Source organism: Sturnira hondurensis, unplaced genomic scaffold, assembly GCF_014824575.4.
Source record: "Sturnira hondurensis isolate 20B ecotype Veracruz unplaced genomic scaffold, ASM1482457v3 Scaffold0004152, whole genome shotgun sequence".
Classification (NCBI taxonomy): Eukaryota; Metazoa; Chordata; class Mammalia; order Chiroptera; family Phyllostomidae; genus Sturnira; species Sturnira hondurensis.
In genome coordinates, this window is record NW_028076783.1 from 5,589,087 (window position 1) to 5,614,360 (window position 25,274).

Here is a 25,274-nt window from a genome sequence, read left to right on the forward strand (position 1 = left end):
TCACTCGGGGTCCCTCCTCTCCCTGTTGCCTCTGAGGAGTTGTGCCGCTGCCAGAACTCCCAGGTCGGGCCCCCTCCCCTCCCTGTCTCTGGATAATCCTTTAATGAATTAAGTGGGGCAATTATGGCAGGTAAGAGGGAGGCTTTGTTACTTTTTGGTAACCAACAGGCATCTTGCAAAGTCTCGTTTTCAGCCTGTCAGTTGAGTACTTAGAGGTAAACACTCTCACTTTACACATCTACACCAGAATTTCCTCCCCGACCACGTTCCCCTTCAATTCCCGTTCACACACGCTGTTGGGCAATGCGGTGAAATGGTGAACAAGACAAGACCCCATGGCGTCTCCTCTCTTGGAGCTTCCATCTAGTTCAGCTGACAAATACCCACCAAGCAAAAACCAAAAAATAAATACCTCAAACTGTCTTCCAGTTTGTGGCTCCCTTGGTTCAGAGTGGAGCAAGGTGTTGGGTCTTGGATGTAGGCAAAGCATGGCCTGGCTGCTGCCCTTCCTTCGGCCCGGGATGTTTCCTCTACAGCCTGTGCAGCTGGTTCCGTACCTCCCGGGATGCCCCCACGGGGTCATCCGCTCAGAGTGGCCTCCCCGGACCACCCTCTTGGAGCAGTGCCTGAGCTACTGAGCCCCTTTCTCTGCCTTATTTTCTCTAGAGGACAAAGCTTGCTTGAATCATCCCGTTGATTGGTTTGCTGATCTACTTCTTTCCTGTCTCCTCCCAGTGGGAAAGTCAGGACGGCAGGACATCTGTCTGTCTTGCTCACTGCTGCACTCATAGCACGCAGGGCATTGCCTGCATCTGACGGAGGGTCCGTGATATTTGCTGAGTGAGTAAGTGAGCAAGGGATGGAAGTGTCAAGTGCAAAGAAGTAGAAGCTAGGAAAGGAGGCTGGTTCCACTTCTGTCACTGACTCGTGGTGTGAACTTGGGCAAGTCTCTTACCCTCTCTGGTTAACCTCACAGTCTTCATTTGCAAAATTTAAAAATTAGAGTTAGTGTCCCTTTCGGCTGCATGCTCACATCTCCCTATAAAGATGTCACACTGGAGAATTCTGGCCAAGATGGAGGCATAGTTGGACACACTGTGCCCCCTCGCACAACCAAAATTAAGGACAGCAAAAATTTAAAAGCAAAAAACCAACCAACAGACAGAAAATTGAACTGTATGGAAGTCTGACAACCATTCGTCCAGACTGGTAAGAGGGGTGGAGATGGTGGCCAGTGGAGAGGGGTTGCGGCAGGAAAAAGCAGTGGTTGGCAGACCTGGGGTGCACAGGCAACAGCCGGCAGACCCCGGACATGGGGAGGCAATGAGCAGACCCAGTAAGGTACACAAGGTGGAATGTACACAAGCCCACCCACCGGGAACCAGCACCATAAGGGCCCAGTTTGCTCATAGGAGGCGGCAGAGGGGACTGAAATCCGAGAGAGAGCAGAAAAAGCACCATTGCTCCCCCTCTGACCCCGCCCCCACATACAACATCACAACCCAGAGACTGCATTGCCCCACCCCGGCTAACACCTAAGGCTCCACCCCTCACTACAAAACAGGCAGGACCAGACCAAAAAAAAAGGCTCAAACACAAGAACAAATCAAAGCCCCAGAGCCAATACTTTTAAGCAACCAAGAGATAGCCAACCTATCAGATGCACAGTTCAAAATACCGGTGGTCAGGATGCTCACAGAATTAATTGATTTTGGTCACAAATTAGATGAAAAAATGAAGGCTACACTAAGTGAAATAAAGGAAAATGTACAGGGAATCAACAGTGATGGAAAGGAAACTGGGACTTGAATCAACAGTGTGGATCAGAAGGAAGAAAGAAACATCCAACCAGAAAAGAATGAAGAAACAAGAATTCAAAAAAATGAGGAGAGGCTTAGGAACCTCCAGGACATCTTTAAATATTCCAACATCCTAATCTTAGGAGTACCAGAAGAAGAGGAAGAGCAAGAAATTGAAAACGTATTTGAACAAAAAATGAAGGAGAACTTCAAAAAATGAAGGAGAACATTTTTGCCAGAACTTCCAGTCTGGCAAGGGAAATAGACCTTCAGGAAGTCCAGGAAGCTCAGAGAGTCCCAAAGAAGTTGGACCCAAGAAGGAACACACCAAGGCACATCATAATTACATTACCCAAGATTGAAAGGAAGGAGAGAATTCTAGAAGCAGCAAGAGATAAGGGGACAGTCACCTATGAAGGAGTTCCCATCAGACTGTCAGCTGATTTCTCAAAAGAGACCAAGAAGGGGCTGGAAAGAAGTATTCCAAGTCATGAAAGGCAAGGACCTACATCCAAGATTGTTCTATCCAGCAAAGCTTTCATTTAGAATGGAAGGGCAGATAAAGAGCTTCTCAGATAAGGTCAAATTAAAGGAGTTTATCATCACCAAGCTCTTATTATATGAAATGTTCAAGGGATCTATGTAAGAAAAAGAAGATAAAAAATATGAACAGTGAAAGGACAGCAAACTCACAGTTATTAACAACCACACCTAAAACAAAAGCAAACCAAGAGGACAACTAGAACAGGAGCAGAACCACAGAAATGAAGATCACATGGAGGGTTAGCAACAGGGGAGTGGGAAGAGGAGGGGTGGGGAGAAGGTACAGAGAATAAGTAGCATAGATGGTAGGGAGAAAATAGACAGGGGGAGAACAAGCATAGTATGGGAAATGTAGAAGTTAAAGAATTTATGACACATGGACATGAACTAAATGGGAATGTGGATGGAAGGGGGTGTGCAGGGTGGAGGGGAATGAAGGGGGGAATGGGACAACTATAATAACATAATTAATAAAATATATATATTTTTAAAGATTTTATTTATTTATCTTTAGAGGGGAAAGGAAGGAGAGAAGGAGAGAAATATCAATGTATGGTTGCCTCTCTGAGTCCCCCTCTGAGAACTGGCCTGCAACCCAGGCATGTACCCTGACTGGGAATCGAACCGCGATTGTGTGGTTCACAGGCCCGCGCTCAATCCACTGAGCTACACGAGCCAGGGCAAAATATATTTTTAAAAAATGTCACACTGAAACATAGACTTGTCTGTCAGCATCTGTCTCACCCACTAAGCCACGAAGCTCCACAGGTGATTCCAATGAGCAGCGAGGGCCAAGCACAGCTGCTCTCAACAGCCTGGGTTTCTGTGGGCGCCGAGCGACTCCACTTCTCCTGTGAGGCCTCCGTGGCTCCGTGCCTGGCCCTTCGGTGCAGGCGTTAGTGTGGCCACCACCTGGGCAGCAGCCAGATGGGAGGGGGAACGAGAACCACTTATCTTCACTAGGCCTCCCTTATCCCTGGGTATTCGAGGATCCCAGCGGCAGCCTGGCGAAAGCTGGAGGGCTTAGCTTGAAATCCTCAGGCAATTGAAGCAGCTAGTCTCTGGGAGCTGCTGAGGGGTCTGAAATCGCCGAGCCTAGGGCCATGGGGAGCTCACTTGGGCCTTTTCCTTGTGCCCGGGCAGGAGGCACTGGCAGGGGCCCTGGAATAGGCAGCAGGAGAACCAGGTTCAAGTCTCAACCCTGCCAGACTCCAACCAGCGAACCCGGGCAAGCAACAACAACCACAAAATGAACGATCATTGGGGATTGTTAGTTACTTTGTCAACCTGGACACATCAGAGTACTCTGATTTAGAGGATGGACAGAGGCGGGACCCCCGAATCTGCATGTGTCAGGGGGCATCCAAGTGATTCTGATATCAGTGGGCTCTGGATACTGATGCTGAGGCTGAGATACCACGGTGAGCAGGGGAGCAGCACTGAGCAGCCCAGTCGAAGGGGCTCTGTCGGGGAGCCGTGGCGTGCTTTGGCTGGTGAGACAAAAGTGAGTAAGCCAGACACTGACTTCAGGCAGCCCCAGAATGTCAGACTCAGTTTGCTCAGCCGTTACTTGGTGGAGTAGGAGCTACTGTTATGTAATGTAAATTCCCTCCTATGTCGGTTCCTCTGTGAGTCACTTTCCGTATCAGTTGTGAATCTCCTGCATTGTCCTACTGATGTGTATCCAGGACTGAGGAGTCCTTTAGATGTGCTTATAAACACTATCCTCTGACACCTGCGTGCAGCTTTAGGCGGAGGTCCCTCCCATCTGCTATTTCAGGTAATTCTCATGGTTTCCTGGGAAGGTGGCAATCTGGACTGGTCATCCCTGTTTTTAGCACAAAATCCTTATGATCACCCGGCCAGTAAGAGGCAGTAAGCAGAAGGGCCCAAAACCAAACTGGGACATCTGAGCCTAAATTCAATGATCCTGGAACAAGATCACCTGTCTGTCTCTGCTTGCCCATCCATTTGTCCATCCACCATTCATCTGTCTATCCATCCATCCATGCATTGCTAACTTACTTTCATCGGCTGATTTCTATCTGTCATCTGTTTAATATACTCATCTAGTTCTTGTATCCATTTATCACGATTTGTCTTTACAACACCCCATCTACTCAACCTAGCAAACATCCATGCAGAGTCTGCCATGTGTCAAATGCTCTTACATGTGTCTCCTGCCTCCCTTCTCCAGATACCTCATCTTCCCACAGACACATTCTCTCCTGACCTTTCTCTGCAGGACCCTTAGGCTGTACGGCCATGATCTCCACTTGGCTCTCTCCTGACTCGCACTCTTCCCTAATCGCTTCGGGGTGGACCCCTTGTCCTTCCTTGACTGCCCTGCCCTGGCCCCACCCCTACCCCATGCTAGACTCCAGGGAAACATTGATTTACTGGGTGACTAGACCGCCCTACCCCCGCTGTTTGCAAGGACCATGCCTTTGGCAGGGTGTTCCCCTACTCAGTTCCCAATCTAGGTAAGCACTCTGTTCCCACTGGTTGGCTTGAATTCACGGTCCTTCAGAGTTGGAACAGACTTTTTAACTTTTATTCATTCAACAAATCTTGCATAGATTTGCTCACTAGATGCTTTTTGCAGGCATAGGAATTAATGAGTACAATCTTATTTTACAGATAGGGAGAGGAAAGCCCTGAGGAAGACAGGGGCTTGTTTGAGGTCTCACAGCCATGGCAGAACCTTGAGGATGGCAAAGAGAATGTCACTACTCGGGACCGAGGCTGCTGTGGAGTTCCCCACAGAACCAGATGGTGCGTGCTTGAAGGCCCCGGAGAGGAGGTATTTGGAAACCACAGGCTGCCTCACCAAGTCAAACCAGTCAGGCCCCATCGAGAGCCAGGGGAGCTGCCTTCCGGGTGGTGGAGAGAGCCTGAGTCAGCCTCGCCTGCATAGATGACATCAAGGTGACCAGGGATGGCAAGGGAGAAAGGGAATTGCCCTGCGGGTGGTAAGGGAAGGGAAGTAGGAGGCCCTGGCTGGATCCCAGGGGACCACACCCTTGCTAGGGAATATCTGAGCAGTAGGGTCCAGCTCCAAGTGCCAAGGACACTCCAATTAGGCCGGACATCCCCTCATTCCTGGGAAGTATCCCGCTGCCCCTGCCCCTGCCCTATGTCAAAGTCAGACTCCTAAGATGTGATATCAGAATTCATTCAGCTCAGAGGTTCTCAAACTGGAGTGAGCCCCAGAATAACCCAGGAAGCTGCTCCTGGCCCACAACCCAGGCATGTGCCTTGACTGAGAATCAAACCAGCAGCTTTTTGGTTCGAAGGCCAGTGTTCGACCCACTGAGTCACACGAGCCAGGGCTGGAGGCTCATTTAAAAAGGCAGAGTCCTGGGTTTCTCCAGAATGGGGGGTGGGGGAGGGGCTAGAATGCGCAGTTTTAACACCCCACCTGCACTCCCACCAGATGATTCCTATGAAGTCTGAAGTTAGACCACTACCAGGCTCCTAGTCTGTTTCCACTGAGCAACCCTCCCTGAATCTTGGGCCTTGGGTGAGCCTGAGGCCCGCTCCTTGTGAAGGGCTTGAAAGGCTGAGGAATCTGGAGTGGCCAGAAATCCCTGCTCCCAGGAGACACTGGCCTCTGTCCTTGTGGCCCCTGTCTAGGCCCGGGTTCCCGGGTTTCCTCCCTCAGGGCCAGCCTCTTCCTAGGCTGGGCACAATGTCTGGAATGCGGCTGCCAAGGGAGACAGGCTGGTTGGGCTGCCAGCACCGCTCGGGAATTCAGGCATCAGAAAGTAGCCTCCTGCCCCCGAGGACCTCGGCCCTGCTGGCCCTGCGGTGACCCAACGGGACCCGCAGACAGGGAGGGCAGGGGGGCCTGGACAGGCAGCAAATCTCACTAAGTCTCAGTTTCTTAAAACATCTGTAAAATCATGTCCAATTTCTCCACACGTGTGACACTGTGGCACTTCCAAAGTAATTTTGCATCTATCCATCTGCTCCTAATATATTTTATTAGCATGACAGGAAGAGCTATCAGAAATTCATGGTTAGATTAAGCACCAAACTGATCTAGGAAACTTCCTCTTTTTTGCCTCAGGCATAGTGCTTCGTGTTTTACTGATTTTATCACCTTATTTAATCCCGACAGCCCCAGCAAGACAGGAACTGTTACCACTTCCAATGGGCGGAGGAGAAAACTGCTCCCCAGAGGGTTAAGTAACTTGCCCAAGGCCACACAGTTGCAAGATGGCAGAGCTGGGTTTGAATCCTGCTGTCTAACTTGAAGAACAGCCCCCACCCGGTGCTCCCCGCCCCCGATGAGTGCAGCCAGCCGAGCGAGGACCACACAGGGAAACCTGGGAGGCCCTGACCTCCCTGGGAGACCAGNTTTTGCCTCAGGCATAGTGCTTCGTGTTTTACTGATTTTATCACCTTTAATCCCGACAGCCCCAGCAAGACAGGAACTGTTACCACTTCCAATGGGCGGAGGAGAGAACTGCTCCCCAGAGGGTTAAGTAACTTGCCCAAGGCCACACAGTTGCAAGATGGCAGAGCTGGGTTTGAATCCTGCTGTCTAACTTGAAGAACAGCCCTCACCCGGTGCTCCCCGCCCCCGATGAGTGCAGCCAGCCGAGCGAGGACCACACAGGGAAACCTGGGAGGCCCTGACCTCCCTGGGAGACCAGAACAGAGCAATCCGTGCTCTGTCAGGGAACAGAACCCCCAGCAGCTCATAAGGGAGCATGGTGGGGGAGATTAGGGAGTGCTACCGAGCAGGCAACCTTGAAGTTTGAAGCAAACCTTCAAAATTGAAGTTTGCAAGATAGAAACAGCAGAGCATTCAGTCGAGCACAGGGCCTTTCGGCATGCGCGCAGCATGCTCGTGGGTCCCAGTCCTGTGATCTGGCTGGAGCAGAATATTAGGGTGAAGGCAACAGTGCAGGTTTGGGAGCGAAAGGCACTTAGTCCAAATTCTGGCTCTACTGTTTAAGGGCAGGACGACCTTGGACAGTTCACTTAAATCTATCTCTGTGACTCTCAGTTTCTTCTTCTGCAAAATGAGAATGATGATAATAGTACCTCACTAGGAGGGTCTATTTGAAGATTAAATGAATTGATGTACTTAAATCAAAACAAATATTAGTTATTATTACCACAATCACTATTGTTGCTTTGTTACTGTACAACAGGAAGAAATGGGAAATGATGCTAGAAATGGAGCTCATGGTTGTAGAGAAGGAGACCTGGGAGGGGTACCGGTTCCCAGGGCCAGGGCCACATCAGATCCCCAAGTTTGGGGCAAGGTAAAGGTGGGGATAACATCAGAGATTCTATTTCAAGTCCACCTCCCAGGCTTCCAGTTGGGGCAACCTAACCAAGGCCATTGAAGCAGCCTACCGGGCTCCACTGGCTCTCAGCACCAGAGCCCCACCCTCCAGTGCCAGCCTGGGGCAGCCAGACCACAGGCTGGATTGGTGGCAGATGAATGAGCTCATGCTCACGGGCCTGGCCAACAAGGCCGGACGCTTCTCCTGGCAGGATCCTGTCAGAACTGCCAGCTGGGGGTCGGGATGAGCTGGGGGGCCCGGTGGTATCCAGATGCCCATGGCCAGCGGGTCTGCTGAGTGTTTGATTACATTCCCAGGCACCCCAGGCAACGCCAGGTCTGGCCGATCCCACTCCTGCTGGGTCCCATCTGTCAGCCACAGAGCTCACATCCCAGGCTCCGCCCCCACAGCCCACCTGCCTTCCACCTTCTGCTTCCTCCTCTAGGCTGCAGACTGCAGCCCTCAAGCAGCCAGGTGGCCTCATCCCCCACCCCGTCCCACCCCCGATGATTTCATCTTCCTTAAAGTCATCATGTCCCTTTGACAGCCAGGCCTCTGGAGCCTTTTCTGTCCACAGGTCCGCAGTCCAGACTCTAGGGTCTCTGCTCAGTCCCTGTCTCCCACCTGGCTGGGTGACCCTCCCCAGGGAGAGTGCAGTACAACCGAGGGACCCTTGCTCTGGAAAGCACAGTCTGCATTTCATGGCCACTGAACACATCATCTCAGTGTAACTGGTCCGTCAGCCAACTGTTTCCAGTGAGTGCATCTTCTCTGGAGACTGGTCTTCCACTGTGGACCACACTCACTTGGCACCTCCTCTGGATTTGCAACAGGTGCAGGGAATGCAGCAGGGCAGTGGTTCCCTCCACAAGGGAGACCAACTATTCACCTCCCCCTGGGCCCTTCCCACATCCTGGGAACCTCTCAGTCCTGGGCCAACCAGGACATTGGCCAGCCAACCCTGCACACACATCTGTGATGCTCACTTTCTTGTGATTTGGGTCTATGATTTCCACCAAAGAAGCCTGAGCCTTCAGCCTTCCCCAGAAGGAATCAAAGGGGCCCAGTCTGTTAAAAATGAAAACAATACTGTCTGTGCTCCCAGACTCTGTGGGTACCCTGAAATTGGCCACCTGCTTAGAGTTTTCATCAGGGCTCAGGCCCTCCTTTATCCTCTCCCCGCCAGGGAACACAGGAAAACCTAGGAGATGGGGAGGAACCGCTCAGCCAGCCCACTGGGGAGAATGCAGCTTTCCTAGGCAAGCAGGGGCAGTGAGTGGACAGCAACTGTTGCCAGACCTTTCTTTAGAAGCCTACAACGTCCTTGCAAAGAATATCAGAGCTTTAGAGCCTCAGAGTTAGATGCTAAAGGCCAGAGTTCAATACCTGCTTCATTGAACTAAGGAAACCAAGGTCCAGACAGGAGATTCACAATCAGATGTAATTCTTTTTAGTGCCTACAACATGCCTGCCCCTGTGTAGTAACCTGATCCTGATGTGGGCCCCACCCCCAGAAAGTTCCACACAATTGGTCTGGGGTGGGGCCTGGGCACCAGGATCTGTAGAAGCCCCCTGCCCCTGATTCCTGGGGCACAGGGGTGCTAATGTGCAGCCTCGGCTAAGAACCCCTGGGTTAGACAGAGATCCATCCCTGGAGAGCTTGAAACAGAGAGGGGCTGGACTGGAAGTGAAGGGAGGAGCACGTGGAAGCAGGACTCGAAGGCGAGGGCCGCTCACAGAGTGGGCTACGCCGAGGAAGGGCGGCAGGTTGGAGGGAGACGCCCAGGGCAGTGCAGCTCAGCCCTGGTTCAGACAGACTGGGGCTTGAAACCCGGCTTAGATTAGACCGGCCACCTTGGGCCAGTAACCGAAGCTTTTGTGAGCTTCAGCTTCTTCATCTGAAAAAGAGAATGGTAACAGTGCCTAATCCATTGTGGTAGTGTTCAGAGAAATTAGATAATCCCAGCGGAGTGCTGAGTTTAGTGCCTGACATAAAGATTAACTACCATTATTATTACCATTATTACCACTACTACTACTGATTGATCAGGTCAGGAGCATGATCGGGTGAGCCCACAGAGGGGAGGTAGCATATGGGCTGTACCACAATGGATAGGTACAGTTTTAGATGCCCAGGAAGCTGTGAGCAGGGGCTTGGGATGAGAAGCTTTTAAACATGACTGGGGGACTCTGAGGAGTCCATTTCCTGGTACATGAGGGACTAGAGGCCAGACAACCCCCTAGTTGGGTGCTGGGGCCAGCAGGCAGGAGGATTAGGGCCTGGCTCAGCAGTGGCAGGGGACCTGGAGAGGAGGGGATGGGTCTTGGTAGCATTATGGGGTTCTGCAGTCCATTCCAATACTCATCTCCTCTCCCCGCGGGCCCCCGATCCCAGGCTGCAGACGGTCCCTGTGCTGGGCAGGCTGGAGGCCAGTCTTGATCCAGATGGGGGCCCGAAGAGAGAGGGTCGCCTGCCGCTCTGCACATGACTAGTCAAAGGGCTTATGGGGCCGCCCAGCCACTCTCCCTCGGGTTAATGTCTAATCAGCCCCGGCTCGGAGACTTGGGCTGCAATCACCCGAGTGGGTCACGGCCCAGGTTAGCCTTCCTACCAGAGTTAATCACAGTAGCTCCCTCAGGCTGCAAACCGCACCCCCCACCTCATGCAGGGGTGAGTCAGCTTGTAGGAGGGAGGCCTGGGGGAGTCCTCCTCTCAGGGAGCTCCTCTGGGTGTCTCGGCCAACGCACCACCGCGATTACAGGTCACCAAGGGCACAGCTCACAGTGGCTGCAACAGCTCCATGAATGAATATGTCCCAAGAGCTGGGGAACAGCTAAGAGCCTATGAACCTTAACGGTTCCATTTTCACTGGGGTCCAGCCTCAACTTCTAGGAAGCCAGGTCCTAAACCAGAGATCCAGGCCTCAGTTTTTGTCACATGGCAGAGGAAGTAGGTCTGTTCCGAGTGCCTCCAGCAGCTGTGGACGCATTTAACAAATAAGAAAACAGAGACTTTGCAAATATGAGTCATTTGCCTTGGGTCCCATTGCTTACAGCAACAGTAATAACATAGATAGGTAGAATTCCTGATTATTCACCAGATTCAAGGGTGGCTGTTCAGCTGAACATCAAGTAGAATTGCTAACAGAACTGACAGCTGGGAGAGGTAATGAGCTCCCTGTAATTAGAGGTGTGCAAGAAAAGACTTACTTGCCAGGAAAGCTGCAGAGAGGCTGCAAATCCTGTTGTGGGAGAAGGAATCAGACAGGATGGCTGCAGAGCTATTTTCCGCTCCATGCGGCAGGAACCATTTCATTTCCCTCTATGTCCTCCATGCCAGAAAAAGGGAAGGTGTAGGGTCTCCACTGTGTGTGGGCACAAGAAACAAGCAGATAAATGCATCTATAACAAAGAAGGTGTGGCAATGAGAGAGAGACAGGGAGAGCTTAATTCTTTTTCTCTCCCCTTAAAACACAGGCTCTTCACACAAGGAGCAGCACATTGGAACATCTGAGGAGCCAGAGCAGAGAGGCACCCCGTAAAATATGGCAAAACCAAGATATCTTGCTTCCCAGCGCAATGCCAGGCATTGTGCTTTGCGCTCTACACACATTATCTGCACAACCTTCAAAGCAGAGACTCCTGTTACCTCCACTTCACAGACAGACAGGGAAAGCTCAGAGAGGCTGTCGCTTGTGGAGGGAATCACAGTTAATGACAATGAGAAGAATTACCTTTTATGGAGGACTTTCTCTGCTAAATGCTCTCCATCACCTTTCTCTCATTTAGTCCCCATAACAACCTCATGAGGTAGGAGTTATTATTATCTCCCTCTTTTCAAAAAGGAAACTGAGGCTCAGATTAAGTCACTCAGCTGGGACAGCCGGGCCTTGGGGGAAGGGGTGGTGGCAGCTGTCTCTCAAATCTGTACTGTGGGAGAGGACAGTGGGGAGAACCCTGGCCCAAGAGCTGAGAGACAGGGCCCCTTTCCCAGTCCCCTCATGTTCTCTGTGTGTCCTCGGCAAATGCTACCTGTCTCAGGTCTCCGCTTATTTCTCCGCAAAACTGAGAAGGGAGGTGGACATGGGCCTGATTTCTCAGCAACTTTCCAGCCGTCATTTTCCATGACTCGATTCCCCACCATGAGTTCTGGGCCACAAACCAGTTGGCTTCCTCCCTCCCTGTCCGTGAGACAGAGAGCTGGCAGGAGGGGATGATCCGCCCCAATTCTCCCACCTCCTTTTCCCTCCTCCTCCTCCTGGGCTGGGACACACCTACTCCAACTTTCTCAGCAGCCTCTCCGAGAGCGCGTCTTCCTGCTCCCTCTCCGCTCCTCCCTCCTGAGCTTGTCAGCCCCGAGCTGGTGGAAGGGGCTCCAGCCCAGCAGCCCAGCTGGGGGCACCCTCCCCTACCTGAAGGGCACAGGTAAGAACTGCTGGAGGGTGGGAAGGTGGGGGAGGGGTGCCAAGCCAATTCATTCTTGTGCCCTGTCCTAGTGAAGGCGGGCGTTGGGGGCTGTTGGAAAGCAGAGACAGAACCAGGGCATGGCTGAGGCAGGCATGGAGGGTTAGGACAGGGACACCTGGGCCTTGGCTCACCTGGGTACGCTGAATGGAGCCAGAGATGTAGCCAGCCTGAACCTTGGGCCTGGGAATTGGGGCTCAGCAAGGGACAGGCTAGGACTTTGATTCCATGGAGCAAGGGCATATCTGCACAAATGGAAAGTTGGACTCTTGTCCCTGGAAGAATGAAATCCCCTGCTTGGGCTTTCTGAGGATGAGCCTTCAGGGGGATGTGAGGGTCATTTTCCCTGTGGTTTGGGGGGAAGTGCTGGCACCAAAGAACAGAGAGGTGCTGGCTGCTTGTGCCGGTTCAGAGGGCCAGACAGGGCCGCCTGGTGAGGAGAAGGAACAGCTGGCAGGAGGCAGAGAAGCTGGCCAGCACTGGCCCTCCTGTGACTCTGCAGCGGTACTGGATTAGAACCTCAGCTTTCCCAGCTATAAAATGGGGGTGCTCGTGATCTTCGAGGTCTGTGAAAAGCTGCAAGTCTCCCAGGCACCAGAGGCGACCCTGGGGTGTGGTCGGGGGAGTGGGAGCCTCTCCGCTCCCCGTCCTGGGGGGCGCAGAGATCCGATGGGTGTCTTCAGAAGCAGGGGAGCTGGAGTGGGCGCCAGGCCAGAGGGCAGCCCTCCGCAGGGGGTAGGGTGCTGCCTGTCCCAGAGTGGGGTCTACTGAGAGCTCTGAAAGGCTGCCTCTGTCCCCAGGCACACTCCAGAGCTGACGCCTGGGCTCCGGAGTGGGGGTGGGTAGAGAAGCCGGCTCCAGACTCCCGTGTTTCTAGTTCCTCAGCTGGTTTTACCGACGGGGAGCTGAGCCCGGGCAGGTTAGCAGCGCGCTCCCCGCAGGATGGCACTAACAGCTATTATTCCAGCTGGTATTCCTCCGTGCTTTCTGCGCTGGAGCCTGTACCTGAGTGTGCCTTTGAAAATTCTGAGTTTTCAAAGCAGCCCAGGTGAAAGGAGAATTTCACTACTCGTGTCTCTGTGACTCACAGTCTCTGTGGCCCAGGATAACAAATGCTTCTTTGGACTGATTTCCCTGCTTATAAAATAAAGGTGGTTGGATGATTAAGATCAGTCATTAATCGATTCACACTGACAAGCCTGTTAGGTAGGCAAAACAGGAATGATTGCATTTTGCAGGCGAGGAACCCAAAGGGCTCAGTGTCCCATGGTCAGTTAGCGGCAAGCTTGGGTTTCCCCAGGAACACGGGTCACTGAAGCACAGGTTCCCCTTCTGGCAGGAAGGTGCTGAGTCCATGCCGTCAGTTAGCCGGCAGGAGGGAAACAGAGGGGCCCCCTCTCACCTAAGCGTCCCAGGGGAGTAACTGGAGGGAGAGAAGTTCTCCCTGGACTGCCTCCCTGGTTCCATGACTCTCAGTGGCCTCCTCAAGGACTCGGGAAACCAGACGCAGAGGGACACTGACGGTCTCCATCACTACGTGTCAGTTGTGCCTGTGCTCCCTGTGGCCTCCCGGGTCTGCCAGGCTCCCTCCATACCTGAGCTGCCCTGCACCTGGCCCTGGTGAGCTGGAACACCGTGCTCCGCTCCTTGTACCCTCTTCTCTGAGTGCAACGGAACTCACCTCAGCCTGGAAATTTTCCCTTCATATGCCACGTGACAGGCCATGGCACCGGCTCTGCTGCCGGCCAAGTGGGGTCAGGTGGGAGAGACTGTGAGGCAGGCAACAAACCTCAGAGAAAGCCAGTGTGAGCTGGGGGCAACGAGGTTGCTACACACAGGGGCCTGAACTCTCCACCTGGGCCCTGCCTTTCAGATTTCTTCCGGACTGGATGGGCAGAGCCTCTGGAAGCTTCCCATGCTTCCTGGGTCCCCGGCACAAGCTAAGCTAGCTCCAAACTTCAATACCACTATTTCTATGACCAATGGTACTAATGCTAACATTTACAATGGGGTCTCTGGACACCCCCATTGTCCAAAGAAAAGTGTGGACCTAAATCCTGCAAAGTATTTGTCGTGTGACCTGGGCCATGACATCTCTAAAGCTCAGCCTTCTCCTTTGAAAAGTGGGGCTGGTAATAGTCCTTTTCTCAGAGAACCAATGTGAGAATCAGTTGAGGTAATGCATTGGTGTGCGGGGCCTTATTTATTATGTTCACAGTCCTCAGCAGGGTCATTGGTTATTCCCCTGGAATGGAGATCACCCACAGCACCCCGAAGTACTCCTTCCTAAGGCAAACCACACTTGGAATTTTAGTTATTTGGATATTTTTTGTTTGGTATTGTCTCTCCTACTGAGTGCTGCTCTCTGCCCTAGCACTTGTGTCTAGCCCATGGCCTGGCACATGCAAGAAGCTCACTGCATAGCTGCTGAGAGAATGAATGAATCTTCACTTCTAAGTCACACCTGAGAGCTGACACTCAGGGGGACTAAGCATTAGCCCCACCCAATCATAGACAGGAGTCGGGAGGGGAAGGGGCAGATGGGGATGCTGGGGCCTCACCAGGCAAGACTGATAACTAGACGGAGGTCTCACAGCCAGTGAGGGGCAGGGCAGGACCACCAGCCAGACCGTCTCACTTTCCTCTGCCTCTCTCTGCCTAGCCGGTAATACCACCCCTTCTTCTACATGGGTGGTCAGGCTCGGAGGCCAGTGAATTGTCCCCATAGACCCTGGAGGCAATTTGGGATCAACAACAAACTCAAGCTGCCCTTCAGAGGACAGGGGACACTAATCAGACCCTTCCCCCAACACCCACCAACACACACACACACACACACACACACACGCACGCATGCACGCACCAACGTGTACATATACATGGCATACCCCCTGCCAGCGAGGCAGCAGGTATGTGCCGCTGTACAACTAGAGAGGTCCTCGGGAGTTCCTTGAAATTTACTTTAAAGAATTATTGGTACCCTTTTACAGATGAAACCACAGATTTTGTATTACCTGCCCAAATTCAATAGCCAGTTTGTGCTGGTGTCCTGGGTCGGTATGTCATTTCTGGGAGCCTTTCTGAGGGTGGGATTTAAATGTTGAAAAGAAAAGCTGATTTCTGGAGCCTCTCTACGCACCTGTCACCAGGTTAGACTGTCTTGCATGTGCTTTCTCTTTACTCCACACACAACTGCCCTGCAGGCTGTTCGTCACTATCCTGTGTGTCTTCTTTCTGTTGTTGCTATTGCTGTTTTCACTGTAGAGACAAATAGAGACTCAGAGAAGCTAAGGCACTTCCTTTCAGTCACACAGCTTTGGTTTTCTCACAAACACTCAGTTCCATAGACACTGAGTGAGTAGTCAACAATGTGTCAGACCCCCAGACTTTATTCGCAGTTGGCAGAGGCAGGCCCGTACGTGGAGGGTTTGACTACCTTGAGGTCAGTAGTAAAACAGAGGCAAATGGGCTAGAGTGGGGCCCAGAAACCAGTTATACAATCAGTGAGGTCTTCCTGGAGGAACTGTCACTGACCATCAGTTTGGATGGCAGAATAAGGCTGAAATGAGGAAAAGGCAATTCGGGAAGAGAAAGTAGCATGAGCGAAGGCACAGAGGTGCAAAGAGAAAAGCTGGGCTGGACCAGGTCGTTGAGGGCCTGCGTGCCAGGCCGAGCGGTATGTCTTTTTAAAAAACGTAGTTCACATATAATTTTTTTATTAATGGGAAATTATAGAAATACACGAGTGTATGCAGAATAGTATTTTTAAAACCCCATCACTCAGGTTCTACAATTAGGTTTCCTCTATACCCACTGATCCTTGCCTCCCCAAATTATTCTGAAGCACATCTCAGTATATAATTTTAACTGGGAATATTTCCAAGTATATCTTCAAAACACAGGACTTCAGAAAACCATCAGAGGAGCATGGCTTGTACTATGTAGATACTGGAGGACTGTGTTGAGAGAGGTTAAATCAAAGAGCACCTTGGCTGGGTGTGTGTGGCTGTGGGGTGCAGCACAGATTTAAGGGGGGTCAGAGTAGAAGGTTAAAATGTATTGTTTCCCCCTTGGCCAATTGCAGGGCCTGATACTCTTATCATTACCCATTGATTAACAAATTATTTCCTAAAATCCATCTCTACTGGAAAGAGGGGATGCCTTGAGCATTTTCCGGGTTGGAGCCTGCAGAAGCGAGAAATCCCTCTCTGCCCCACTTCCTGCTGAGTATTTTTTCCAGTCCTGAGACTGGTGTGGCCCCTGTGAGGAGGGACGCGCCGGTGAGGTGGCTGCCCCCTGGCTGGGGGCAGGGAGCCCACACTGGAGAACTCTCCAGTTCCCAGCTCGCGTTCAGCTCCAGTGCCCACAGAAGTTGGCCTCAGAGCAGGCACAGCAGGACTGTACATGCCGGCCGTGGGGTAACGTCAGCGTGTGTGTGCGTGTCGGCCTGTGTGTGCTCACAAGTCCCAGGCCAAAGCTGCTTGCTGTCTGTCCTTGCAGCATCCCCTTCCCTCTGGGGGCCTTCCAACAAATGCAAGGCGAGATGGCACAAAATGCATCATTTTAGACCTTTAGAAGTTTGGCCTTGGGAAGGGGTAGAGCGTAATATTAGTAGGGCATCATGGTTGGGCACATGAGCTCTGTCCTGACTGCCACATCCTACCTCCGTGACCTCGGGCACAGCATTTCTGCTCTCCCAGGGTGTAGGGGTGCAGCATGCTCTCTGCCTCAGGGGCTGCTCTGCATCAACACATGTAAGGCCCTTAGCACAGTAACTGTTCCACTTGAAAAGCTCACTAATCGTTAGCTGCTTTGTAGACTCGGGGGCTCCCGAAGTCTTAGGAATTGACTCAGAGAATCATAGCATCTGGGAGAGTTTAAATCCTAGAATCTCCAACTTCTGGAGTGGAAAATTAGAAGAACCCTGTCTGATCCCTGGTATAATGCTCTGCTCTGTGCAAAGATTCCTCGGACAGTGTCTCTGACAGACCGTCAGCCTGAGTTTTTTTCGTTTTGTGAATATTCAGAACCAGAGCGCAACAATCTAAGTTAGAGCTTGATGAAGTTTTACCAAGTGAATGCAGACGATGGCTAACCAGCAACCAGAGCGGACATCCCCAGTCCCCCAAGAGCCCGCCCGGCACCCCTTGCCGGTCACTACCCCACCCCAAGTGTAGCTGACCGCCCGTCCCAGAATTACCCAGCCGGCGGGCTATCCCCGAATCCTTCTTGTGGGGTGTGTACCGTCATTAGGAGAACTCTAATTATTAAAGAGGCTCAGTGAGTTAATTTGGAAGTTGCTAACTTAATCTTCACCTTGGAATTGTTTTTGCTTTCACTGTTATATTTTAGGGGCAGCCTCATTTAGAGCTGAGCTTCCCAAATGCCTGGTAGTGTTGTTTAAAAGTAAAGAATTTTCAGCCCTATTCGAAGTCTACAAAATGAAAATGTGAGGTCTGGGCTGCAGTCAGGGAACCTGCAGTTCTGCAAGCTCCACAGGAATTTCAGAGGAGGTCCGGCTGTGTTGCAGGACCATGGGACTAGCGGTTCAGAGCCCAGACTCAATTCAGACGGACCACTCGTTTCAATCTGCGCTCTGCACTTGCTGGCCATTGACTCTGGACAAGGCATTTGGATTTTCAGACCCTCAGTTTTTTCATCTGTCAAGTGGGGGTGAAATAATAGTACCCACTTCCTTGGGCCCATCCCCAGGGAAGGTGCTCACTGAGCGACAGCATGGTCGTTACTGGGAACAGCCCATCTGTGGTACAGCCAAGGAGTGTGGGGTTAGCGGTCTGAGTCCCAGCGGGGCCACGTGCTGGCAGGATGACCTTCGACAAGTCTTTGGACTCCACCCTTTTCTGGGTCTCATCTTCCTCATGCTCCCCTCAGAGGGTCCTTGAGGAAATGAAACAAGAAAATGAACCAGAAAACTGCTCTCGGGACAGAAACTTATTGTAGGAAGTAACCCCCAAAGAGCTGGAGCTCAGTGGAACCTGGGAACCTAGTGGACAGCGGGCTTGCTGCTGTACTCGTGGCTCCGCGGAGGGCGGGCTGGGCCGGGGCGGGGAAAGGGAACCGTGGAGGCACCGGTTTTCCGCAGCCCTGGCGTGCCCTGGCAGCCTCCCACACGCCTTGGTTTTTGAGAACCGTCTCCTTCCTGGTTCCTGGGGCAGGAAGAGTCCAAGATCCCACAGCTCTGAAATCCTGTGCAATTCGCCAGTCAGAGGGTTTTGTTATAAATGTCTTCCCTCTTATTACAAGTCCTCTTTGAAGTCCTTTACTAGAATCGGTAGGGAACTTTTAAATAAAGTATAATATCCATACAGAAAAGTGCACAAATCCTAAGTGTACAGCCCAGCGAACTTTCTAGAAACTAACCAGCTCCCAGAGAAGGAAATGGCATGTCACCACAGCTCTGCAAACTCCTCTGTGCAGCACCCTACTGTCACTCCCACCCCTGCCCCACCCGGGGGAACTGTGTCCTAATCTAATCCATGGATTGTGTCTGTCTTCAAACCGCATACTGTTGAAATAGCACGGTGTGTATTCTTTTGTATGTGGCTGCTTTCACCCCACACTACCTGTGTGGGGTTCATCTGCACTGGTGCCCAGAGCAATGCTTCATTTTCTTTGCTGTGTAGTACTCCACTGTATGACCATACCACACTTTACTTATCCACCTGCTCTCGATGGACATTTGGGTTGTTCCCAGTGTGGGGCTCTGATAAGTAGTGCTGCTCTGAACGTTCTTGTGTGAATCTTGGTGCATGCAGTGTGCACACACGTCTGTTGGGTATATAACTGAGAGTGGAATTGCTAGGCCACGCACGAGGTATGTGGAAGTTCAGCTCTATTCACTGCAAAGAGAACACAGTTGAGTCTACTGTGGGCTTGAGTCTCTAGCCGAGAGACAGACAGACCTGTCTGTGGGAAGACAATCTGTTGCCTCTGGCATTTGAGGTGCTGGTGAACAGAGAGATTGGCAGACTCAGAGACTCCAGGTGAAAATCAGGTGCAAGAATCAGATCTGGTGCCTTCCCCCTCCTGTTTCTTTTACTTGACTTGAGCGATAACCTTGTGTCCACTTTGCCTGAGGGTCAGTGCTCCCCTGAGAGTGGTTAGGGGACTGCCTACAGGAAAAAATGTGTACCACGAACCCACGGCAGCCCTACTAAATCATAAATCCGGCTTCTTGAGGATGAAGCTGTGATTGTTAATATACTGTCGTGTGAGAAATATGCCTCTAGCCTAAAAACATCAAGAAGATTGTGGTCTTTTTCCTAACTTCCCACCCTCTCTCCCCCGGGGCCTAGGAGAGGGCCACATATGGGATATCAGCTTTGAAATACGTCAAAAAATACGGCAAAAAGGCAAGATCGTGAGGAAAGAGATTCCCTTTTCCAGCAGGTCCCAAACACCAGTTGCCCCAGTTCGCCTCCAGGAGCTTGTTAAACATTTATCCCCAAGCCCCACCCCTAAAGATTTTGATTCAGTAGATCTGCATTGGGGCTGGGAATATGTCTTTCTAACCCCCACCTTCTTAGGGGGTTCCCAATGGTGGGAACCACAGGTTCAGGTCAGTGGCCAGCCCTGTTGGTGAGAACACAGCTTGGCTGAGCTCTGTGTCTACGGCTGGGTGGGGCACAGAGTTACCATGGGTAAGAAAAGCACTGTGCACAGAGCCTAGGGGGCTTAAACGTGGAACCTGGGTCTGGGCCTGGAGCCCACCTTTAGAGGTTTGATTGCAGCTCACTACTGTGCACCCTGATGCTCCCAAATCATCCCTAACCCCTCTAGTCCCTCTGGCCCTCGGTCAGGCTGGGCCTGCAAAACTGCAAAACCAGGTGCCTCGGATGGCAGGTCGGCCTGTCTTGCCTCACTGTTAGAAGCCGCTCCCTACCTGCCCAGGCCTGCCTGCCTGCCGGCTTTGGGTCCCTACACTGTTCTACTCAGAGGGGATTGGCCTTGGATGGAATAATAGTGCAGCTGGGCTAGGCCAGGCCAGAGGGGTGGGACTGAGAGGGAGACCTGGAGATGAAGCCTTTTCGGAGAATCTGTGTTTGCTGATGTTTGAGGACCCATCATTGTATGATCCCGGTGAGGCAGGATCCTACAGCCCTCCCTCTTCCCAAGTGCTCTTTCTAACCTGAGGGCACAGGGAGGCAGGCCAGGGAACTGTTAGGACACATGGGTGATCTGAGTTTTAACCCTGGCTTGGCCATATACTAGTTTTGTGAACTTGGAGGTTAGGTAAGCTTTCTGAGTCTCATTTACCCCCATCTGCAAACTGAGGATAATTATAGGGATGCTGTAAGCTAGCTTAAAAGGGATAATGCATGGCAAGGGCTTGCCACAGGCCCTGGCACATAGCACATGTTCAATAAACGGCAGCTGTGATGACTGTCTGTGCCTCTGTAGGCACTTCATTGTCCCCAAACCTCGCCATCATCAGGGCAGCATTTGACAATAGCTCAGTGGAGGATTACTCAGTAAAATAGGAGAACAGGGACTAGTCTTATTTCCCAGAGGGACAAGTGGAAGCCCCATAAAAACAGGACATGTGTGCACCACAGCAGTTACCGTGGGAGCGCTCACGTGCTCGGCCTTGTGCCAACTGTTCGTCTTCACTGATCCTCACAACAGCCTGATGATTACTTTCCTCAGTTCATGTAGAAAGAGACTGAGGCTTGGTCAGGTTCTATGATTTGCTCAAGGTCAAGCCCAGCAGTGGCCCAAAGCAGGACTCGGAGCAGGCTGCCTTACTCCAGAGCCTGAGCAGGTGGCCTCACCTGCTATGTGGCCCTGACTGTAACCTCCTCACCCCCAGGGTGCCTGGGCTGGATGCAGACCTGGCTGGGAGTGGTCATAGGTGGCTGACAGTCTTGTGCACAAGCAACCTAGCAGAGGCTTTAGTCCCAGAGCCAGCCAAGGGGAACAGGGTTCGCCTCCCTAGTGACCAAGGACCAGCTAGCTCCCTGGAAAGCAAGGGTGTTTTGTCATGGACAGAGAGGGGGCTATGCTGAATGGCCTCATTCTACAAATCATGTAAGATGAGGCCAAGAGCAGTCACCTGAGGCGCAATATGAAAGAGATCAGGAAACTCACATTGTTGTAGGGTGTGCATGACATTCCTCTACCTCCTGCTTTCCCTGCCCATCCTCCACTCCCTGCTTCATGCCCACCTGCCACCCCTCACACTCAGAAGGAGATCATGTCTGTGACCTCTCTGCACCCACAGGGTAACAGAAATAGCAATTACGGTTTTAATGCTGCATAAGCTATGGCTTGAGCTTTACTGCAAATTGTTACAAGGAGAGAAGGAATGTCACAAACACCACAGGTGTGTGTGTGTGTGCGCGCACGTGTGTCTGTGTAGAAGAAAGCGCCTGCCAGGGCCTGCTGGGGCATGGGCGGTGATCAGTACACAGGCAGAGCATGGCTCCCTCGTCGCACGCCTATTTCTGAACACATATTGTGATAGTTGGTGACATTACTATAATTATTACAATAGTAGTAATAGTGTCTAATGCTGGTGATACTTTCTGTGCTCCTGGCACTACGCTAAGTGCTTTCCATGCATAAGCTCGCTAAGTCTTCCAGTGAGCTGAGCTGCTAGCCCCTTGTCACAAATGGAGAAACTGAGGCTAAGGCAGAGGAAGCAAAGCCCCCAGACAAAACAGAGACAAGATCGAGGGCAGGTCTGACCCCGATGCCTGACTCCTCCCCCTACCCTGGCTACTGAGTAGAAGGACCATGGAACCATGGGATCCCGAGGAGCCCGCAGCCTGGGAGAGAAGCTGGGGAAGAGGAAGCCATTTGGCTAGTGCAGAGAGCCCAGGACGGAAGGTCTGGGCTCTGGTTCTAGTGATTCGAGGATTTCTCATCCAACACCATAGCCCTCTCTCCCCTGTCCCCTGGGCAACCACCACGCACACCCCGCCACGGGGGCCCACTCCACTGCAAGTCTCTTCTTCGGCCTGAAGGCCCCGGGCCACCTCCCCGATGTCCCTACTTGCTCCCTCTAATGTATCCAAATGACCCCTCTGTTCCTGCCTCAGGGCCTTTCCACCGCCTGTTTCTTCTACCTGGAACTCTTCCTTGAGATGGCTTTGTGGCCTTCTCCCTGCCCGCATGTCACCTTGTCGTGTAGAATTCCCCTGGCCACCCTTTCCGAAATGGCACTCTGCACACGTCACTCTTTAACCCTCCCTTGCGTGATTTTTGTGCATAGCACTTTTCACACCTGGCAAAGTGTCTATTTTTTATTCTCTCTCGGCCACTGGAATACAACCGCCCAAGCAGTGGCCTCTTCTGTCTTGTTCTCTGTTCTAGAATGCCCGTCACAGGGTAAGCCCTCACTAAGACAGGATTAAATAAATTAATGAATGACTTTGGCAGAGGAGACCTGATAACAAAATACTTCTCGTCATCTTCTACTTTGTCCCTTTTTCTTTCCCAAAGCCCAGGCTCCTGGAAGCTCTTTGTTTCCTTCAAATGTCCACCACCCAGAGTCACGTCATGGCTTTCGAGGGCCCTAGGCGTTTTATCTTTTGCAGGTCCCTTCCTCTACAAAAAAATTAGAGATGTTTTTTGACAACATTGCTATAAAGATGAATATATTATTATATATGAAAACATGTCCTTCAACTGAAATGTTTGTCTTCTTTCTTCTGAATTTAAGAGAAATTCTGATGGGTCCCTAAAAGTACTGTGGGCCCTGAGTGTGCCGCCGTGCCTACCAGGTGGACGGACTTCAACTCCCCCTCTGACCCCGCACATCCTTGGTTCTGTGCCACGCTGTCCAGACCTGAGCTGGCCAGTGCGGTGACCAGTAGTCACATGGTACTCTGTGAATTAAAATTAACTAAGATTACAAACTCGCTTGTTCAGTCGCACCAGCCACGCATCCAATGCTTGACAGCCACACGTGGCTGGCAGTTCCCCCCTGCACAGCTCCGTTGTGGGGTGTCTCCGTCACCATGGAAGGTTCTGTTGGAGAGCGCTGCTCTGGGGGACTCGCTCCAGCTCCTGCAGCCTCCCAAGTCTCTCTTCTTGGAATGCAGATTCCTGTTTTTGGACGGTACTTAAACCCACCACCTACCGGGTGGGTGAGCCCAGGCAGAGCTTCAAAATATTTGTGCCTCAGTTTCTCATTGACTAAATGAGACTAATTATAGGTGTTATCCTGGGGTGAGGCTGGTACAGTGACTGACCTGTACTGAGTGTGTTCCAGTTCTGGGCTTTCGTCATGCATTGGCTCATTCGGCCTTCTCAACGACTCCGTGAGAGAGTTGTTTGAGACTCTGTCATTTCCCAGGCCCAGAGAAGTTAAACAGCTGCCCACAGTCGCATGGCTGGTGAGTGACAGAGTTGGGATTTGAAGCAAGGTCTGTCTGACTCAGAGCCCACTATTTCCCTATTAATTCTACCCAGCACTGCACGTCCTACCTGAAGACCAAGTGAGATAATGCATGAAGACGTTCTTTGAAAACTTACAGGTTACTACACAGACACAGGACAGTATAATTTTGTCTTCTGTAATAGAGCACTGATAAAGGGGACCCCCACTCTCAGCCCCCTTTCACCCACGCTCTAGGTGAACTTCCTTTTCAACCATTTCTTCCCCTCCTAATCCCAGGCTTGTGCATACCTGGCTTTTACAGACAGCTCTGCTAAGACAGCCTCGGTCTGCAGGTGCTGTGGCTGCCATTCGCCAGGCCATTATTGGGCTAATAAGGTGTTATTCTGCGTCTCTCCGCCCTGTGCTTTCACCTATCATATGATCTGCCTTCCCTGCAGCCCTGGGAAGTAGGTAGGAGTAGCTATTATCACCTGTACTTTATAGACAAGGAAACTGAGGCTCACAGGAGGTTCTGTGGCCTTCCCAAGGTCACACGGCGCATCAAGGGCTCAAGCCACTGGCCTTTTGTTGGCCCATATTCATTGCTTTGACTTGTTTTGTTACATGAGAACCTAGCAGTGGCTGCTGCCTGCAAACCAGCAAATGACTCCGGTGCCCCTGCAGGTTTCTCGGAAGTAAACCAAGCCTTCCTCCCCACAGTGAGATCCAGTTGGCCTGAACCCACAGAGCTGGTGTTCAAACCCAGTCCACACCAGAGCAGGAGTCTTCAGTGGGAACCCCACCTTCAGGTCTGATGTCAGATTACTCTTCCCCCCATGCACTTCTGTTCTAGTCCTGCCTCTTCTCAAAAACCTTCAATGGCTCCCTACTTCTAAGGGGAAAATTTATTTCACCAGAGACTTCCAGTCTAGCAGCTCCCTGGAACATCACCGTTGTTTCACTTACGATTTTAATTCTGGTTCAAAGGCACAATCCCCCTAATCCCTCACCACGACACCGCCACCTCTAAGCTTTTGTGACAAACAGGATATGTTTTGGATTCCTTCTCGAGAGGCACGAAAGCCAGCCCCAACACTGAATGCCCGACGCAGACGCAGACGCAGTGGCAGGAGGGACAGTGGGGTCAGAAAATACATACTGAGGTACCCAAGTCCATGGTCATTTTCCCTTTAGATTTTGTGGGGAGAGTGGACGTTCTCCAATTCAGAGGAATGAACCCAGTGGCTCTTTCTTTTGTGAAAGTCTCTCCAGAGTTAAAAAAAAAAATCTTATCTTATTGCTTCTCCCCAGAGCACGCAGGTTTAGGAAATCTGGCTGTCTGTTTTCAGTTCAGCCGCCACCTTCCTGGGTGGCCTTGGGTGTGTGATTCGAATGTCAGTTTCCCTGGCCTTAGACAGGGGAGTAGAAGGGCAGGCGTGTTTCCTAGGAGTATCACGTGGGTTACGAGTTAACACCTGCGTCAGGCCTGAGGCAGGGGCAGTGTTGGGCCGTGCGGGAGACCGTCTTCGCCGACCTGCACCTGGGCACTCCAGCCAGTGACAGGGAGGAATTTCATCCTCAGGACCGAAACCTAGCATTTTGAACGAATCTGGTAGGAGCTTCTTTAGTGTAAAATTCGATTTGGCTTTGAATTCCTCTAAGCACATGTGGTTCCACGTGGAAGGGACAGAGTTGGTCAGAACCACAGACATCTGGAACTGAAATTCCGAGTCACCGCACAGGGACCCACCATCACAAACGCAGACCACAGAGCTCTGGAATCACAGCACACCCAACCATGGGTCTTGGAGCTTTGTGACG

At 51.7% G+C, this 25,274-nt stretch overlaps 1 protein-coding gene across 1 annotated transcript in view; it reads left to right on the top strand.

The window, feature by feature from the left end:
• The first annotated feature begins 11,980 nt into the window (after positions 1-11,980).
• FAT2 (FAT atypical cadherin 2) overlaps positions 11,981-25,274 on the top strand; it is a 70,485-nt gene continuing 57,191 nt past the window's right edge. Inside the window, exon 1 of the mRNA XM_037044856.1 lies at positions 11,981-12,070. The gene's annotated coding sequence lies outside the window, so the exon portion shown is untranslated. The remainder of the gene's footprint in view (positions 12,071-25,274) is intronic.